Below are 6,007 nucleotides of genomic sequence, written 5' to 3'. Positions count from 1 at the left end.
AGGACTAGAAAGATGAACAAAAATTAATCAAGGGGTTTAGACTCTGGGAGCTGTGGGACGACATTAATAATCATATAAATAGCTGTGTAATTACTACCTTTTGCAGTAATCACAAATACCCTTCCAGTTCCGAGTGGAAGGTGGTAAGATGAAGCATTACTATTTGCCATGCACTGGTCTGAGTTCTTGGCACGTATTCACTCTTTTCTTCAGGATCTCCAGGATCCAAATGCAGGCAGTCGACATGAGAGAGAGCGCGCGTGAGCGTGAAGCATCCTTTGATTTCATACCTTGAGAATGATTAAGATTTATCCAGGTAAAGAGGACACACGAAAAGCTTTCCAGAGAGCAAACCATATGCAAAGACCCTGCGGCAAAGAAATTGAATGCTTAGAGCAGTGTTTTTCAAAATGCATGTTGTACCCCATTAATGAGTCATTACATTAATCTAGCAGGTGCCAGCTTTTTTTTTTAAATAGAAAAAATTGGAGAAAATAAGTAGTAAAGCTAAGTGCTGCTTTGCAAATTTTTGTCTGTTGTTATATATGTCAACTGGGTTGCAATGTAAAATAAACTTCTTACGGTAGACTGTAATTAGAAATGTTTGAAAACACTGTTTTAAAAAGATGAGAAGGCCGAAATGACCGCAGAGCAGGGATGCGACTCCCTAGAAAGTTGGGAGAGATAGACAGGGACCATACCGTGGGCTTTGGAGAACACATTAACAGCTATCCATTTGATGGGTTTTAAGCAGAGAGAGATGATCAAATTCGCATTTCATGAATATTCACTGTGGCTATTGGGTGGGTGGTATCCAGCTGGTAAATGCACTGACTGGCATTCCTAGAGGAGTCAGAGAAGTCTCTGTCCCTGCCATCAGGGGGCTCAGATTCTAGCTAGGGAAAGAACATGACCTGCTATATATTCTGTTAGGCTTCCATAGTACCAAAAATTTCCTCAGCACCAAAAGCTACTCCCAGAATTCTCAAACCTGCAGCTAAAGGAGAAGATCCAACCTCAAAATAACTAGCATGGCATTTAATTTATCTTAAAATATTTATGATTGGGACACCTGGGTGGCTCAGTCGGTTAAGCATCTGACTTCAGCTCAGGTCATAATCTCATGGTTTGTGGGTTCAAGCCCCATGTTGGACTCTGCTGACAGCTCAGAGCCTGGAGCCTGCTTCAGATTCTGTGTATCCCTCTCTCTCCGCCCCTCCCCTGATTCACTGTATCTCAAAAACAAATACATGTTAAAATTTTTTTAATTTTATGGTTTTCATAACTATTATGACATATTTATTTTTGACTTTCAGGAATTGTACTGAAAACTGTAAACAAACTATAAACAATTCCTGAAATTAAAGAAGACAGAAATAAATGGAAAGGTATCTCATGTACATGAACTGGAAGACAATATTGTTAAGATGTCAATATTATCCAAAGTGGTCTACAGATTCAGTGCAATCCCTATTAAAATCCCAATGATTTTTTTTAAGAAATAGAAACATTCATCCTAAAATTCATGCGGAACCTCAAGAGGCCCTGAATAGCCAAAACAATCTTGGGAAAAAAAAGTACAAAGTTGGAGGACTGACACTTTCTGATTTCAAAACTTACTATATTAATAAAAACAGGGTGGTACTGGCATAAAGGAAGACATAGAGATAGGTAGAATAGAATAGAGAAACAAGAAATAAACCCTTGCTTATATGGTCATGTAATTTTCAACAAGGAAGCTAAGAGCATTCAATGGGGAAAAGGACAGTCTTTTCAATAAATGATGCTGGGAAAATTGGATATCCACATCTGAAAGAATGAAATTGGACTGTTACCTCACACCATATACAAAAATTAACTCAAAATGGATCAAAGACCTACATGTAAGAGCTAAAACTAGAAATCTCTTTGAAAAAACTATAGAGGAAAAGCTTCATGACATTTGAGTTGGAAATGATTTCTTTTTTTTTTTTAATAGTTTATTTATTTTTGAGACAGAGAGAGACAGAGCACGTGTGGGGCAGAGACCGAGGGAGCCTCAGAATCTGAAACAGTCTCCAGCCTCTGAGCTGTCAGCACAGAACCCAATGTAGGGCCCAAACCCACGAACTGCAAGATCATGACCTGAGCTGAAGTCAGACACTTAACCGACTGAGCCACCCAGGTGCCCCGGCAATGATTTCTTGAACATGACACCAAAATCATAGGCAGAAAAAGGAAAGGCAGATAAATTGGACTTCATCACTTTTGTGCATCAAAGAATACTATCAAGAATGAAATAGTAACCCACAAAATGGGAGAAAATATTTGAAAATCATATATCTGATAAGTGCTTAATATCCAGAATATCCAAAGACTCCTAAAATTCAGTGACAAATAAACATCTCAAAAATGGCAAAAATGTAAACAGACTTTTCTTCTAGGAAGATGGTGGTTGCCAGAATAGAGTGGCTACCAGGGCCTGAGGGGAGAATTTGAGACATTGTACAATATGTACAATATGAGACATTATTGTACAATGGGTGCAGAGTCCCAGTTTGAGAAGATGAAAACATTCTGAAGATGAATAGTGGAGATGGTTGTACAGCAATGTGAATGTACTTAATACCACTGAATTGTATACTCAGAAAGGGCTAAAATAGTAAATTTTATGCTGTGTACATTTTACCTTAATAAAAAAGTGCACACACGCTCAGCATACAATGACTTCTTAGGCAAAAGCATGCCCTTGCCAGCTCCTGTCCTCACCCCTGCTACTTATATCACACGTGGTCTGATTCACTCATTCCCTATGTCCTAAAAGCACTTGCTAAATTCTGCAAATGTAAATTATTTACAAGCCCAGCTCTGAGATGAATGCCTAAAGGGCAGGGACTTTAACTGATTATTCACTGTGGTGTCCACAGTACTAGGTACATGGCTGGCTCTAAATATTTACTGAATGAGCAGTACTAGCAAATGTACTTGAGTCTGCTCAGGGTCACTCTCAGTTGGAATCTTACTTTAAATCAAATGTGAGGGGGGAAAAAAACTGAAAAAACACCGAGTAAGTAGAATGAAGAATAAAATAAAAGGTAGAAATTTGAATGAAAGAGGGGAAAAGTTACAACTGAGAGAGGATCATCCAATTTAAAAAAAAAAAAAGGAAACTGGCTCCTTGAGACTAAAAACATTGTCAACATTAAGTGACCACATTGATTAAAAAAAAGCATGAATGAAATGAGGACAGAATTAAAGCCACTGCACTGTTTAGTTTACAAATTTATGGATAATAAATCTGAAAACTTGGTTGAAATGGATTTCCTAGAAAATTCTAACTTTAAAAAGTGGCTCAAAAATAAAAGGATCTTCACATCCACTAGAATGGCTACAATCAAATAGACAAAAAAAGATAATAGCAAGTGTTGACGAGGACACAAAGAAATGGGAACTGTCATTAGATGGCCCACGGGAATGCAGAATGGTGCAAGCACTGTGGAAAACAGTGTGTCTGTTCCTCAAAAATCTAAACACAGAATTACTATATGATCCAGCAATTCCACTCCTAGTTACGCATCCAAAATAAATGAAACGCAGGAACTCAAAGAAATAACTTGTATGTTAATGTTCATAGCAGCATTATTCATTATAATCAAAAGGTCTAAGCAATCCAAATGTCCATCAACTGGCGAATGGATAAAAAAATGTGGTATACATGTACAATGGAAGATTTTTCAACCTTAAGAAGGAATGAAATTTTGATACAGGCTGTACTATGAATGAACCTTGAATACTATACCAAGTGAAATAAGCCAGTAACAAAAGATAAATATGATTCTACTTATATGAAGTATCTAGGAAATTCACAGAGACTGAAAGATTAGAGATAACCAGGGACTAGGGCACCTGAGTGGCTCAGTCAGTTGAGTATCTGACTTGATTTTGGCTCAGGTCATGATCTCACTGTTTGTAGCATCAGGCCCCACATTGGACACTGCGTTGACAGCGAGGAGCCTGATTGGAATTCTCTCTCTCCCTCTCTCTGCCCTCCCCTGTTCATGCCCCTCTCCCCTCTCAAGTAAATAAACATTAAAAAAAAAAATACAGGGGCTGGAGGAGTGGGGAGGGGAGGGATGGGGACTTATTGCTTCAAGGTTTCGGAGTTTCTATTTGGAGTAATAAAAATCTTAGAAATAGTGGTTGCACAACACTGAGGAAGTAATAAAAGTCACTGAAAATTGTATACTTAAAAATGGTTGAAATGATGAATTTCATAATTAAAAAAAGTTAAATAAAGAGTTACCATATGGACCAGCAATTCCACTCTAGGTATATATGTGAGAGAAATGAAAACATATGTCCATGAAAAAGAATTTGTGCATAACTGTACGTAGCAGCCTTATTCATAATTAGCCAAAAAGTGAAAGCAACCCAATTGCCCATCAAGTGATAGATAAACAAATGTGGGGGGGAAGCATACAACAGATTTGTATTTGTGAATATAACGTATTTGTGAGATGGGGTCTGTGAAGAGAGGATGCTCTGTGTACAGCCTGAGGCTGAAGAGGGACGAGGATGGTGGAGGGTGGCCCCACAGTGGTGGGATCGTGGGGTGAGGTGTGTCAGAGGGGTGCAATGGAGAAGGGCCCTGCGTGCAGCTCCAGGCTCTAGCTGGAGATGGCTTTCCTTGCCAAGGGGGACTTGGAGAAGACAGGAGGCAGTCCTAGTCACCCAGACAGGAGGAACTGGACATGGGCTTGTCAAGGCAGAGACCATCATGTTTCTTTCATGGCTTCCCGATGCCTGACACAGCTGGGCCCATGGAAGCCGCTTTGTATACACGTGCGGACCTGACCCAAAGGCACCCATTTCCATTTTAAGCCACTGGAAGAGAATTGGCTGAGTTCAACAGATTGATAACCCAGACTTGGGTTAATTAGCTAGAAAGGTGAAACCAAGAATGAGTGAAAGAACAAAATACAGACTCGAGGCAAAGCTAAGATTCCACACTAATAATTAGAGGACCCACACAGCCCTCTGTGGCCTCCGGGCCTTTGCGCTTGCTCTTCTCCCAACCTGGAACTCTGCCCAGTGCATCGCTTGCTCCCTAAACACCTTTAGGAATTGGCTTCAGCATCCTTCCTGACTTTATTTTTCTCCACTGTATGCACCACCACCTGACTTTGTGTATATTTACTTGTTTTCTGCATCTCTCCCACTAGACTGTTGGTGACATCAGAATGGAGAGCCCTGCCGGCTCAGCCACCGCTGTGTCCTGGTGTTTGGAACCAGCCCGGCAGGCGAGGGCCTCAGCGAACGTGCCCCAGGTGAGTGAATGTTGCGGACCACAGACAAGAATGCTCTGGGTGGTTCGAAGGGCAGTGGATTCACTGTTTATTGAGCCCCTACTATGTGCCTTGCACTGAATGAGGCTATAGACACAGCAATGAATGGGACAAAACAAAACACACAAAAAAACAACCAAACCAAACCAAACAAACCCCAGACACCTCTGCCCCCTGCTCCTGGGGTGAAGGCACTGTGGAGGGGAGGCCATGGGGAGGGACAGCGTGTTAGAAGGGGGGATGTGCAGCAGGGGAAATCGCAGGACTCAGGAAGCTCAGAGGAGCCAGCTTGGGGCAGGGGACCTGGGGGCCAGCCAGGGCGGGGGTGGGGCAGCAGTCGAGGGAGAAGAGGTTGCACAGGACCAAGTGCTGACTGTGAGGACGCTTCCTCTGGAGGGGGAGCTGTAGCCTGGCGCCGAGAAGGCGTGGGGCCCTGAATGTCCCGAAGGGATGAGGTGGGTCATGGTGAGGGACACTAGGGGTGGGTGACACTGTCCCTGGAGGTTGGGAAGGCGGGGATGGTTCCTCTGAGGAGGTGACGCTTGAGATGAGGCCAGCGTGTGCCTCTCTGACTGACATGACTTGTTCTGAGTCACTTTGAGTTGGCCTCTCTGGCTTGTCACCACCTCCTCCGGCCCCCAGGAAGAATCCTCCTTCTAGGGGCCCAAGGCCAAAGAGAAACC

The sequence above is a fragment of the Hyaena hyaena genome, unplaced genomic scaffold (assembly GCF_003009895.1).
Source record: "Hyaena hyaena isolate Hyena2069 unplaced genomic scaffold, ASM300989v1 scaffold_3, whole genome shotgun sequence".
NCBI classification, from domain to species: Eukaryota; Metazoa; Chordata; class Mammalia; order Carnivora; family Hyaenidae; genus Hyaena; species Hyaena hyaena.
This window is presented reverse-complemented; position numbering follows the sequence as displayed.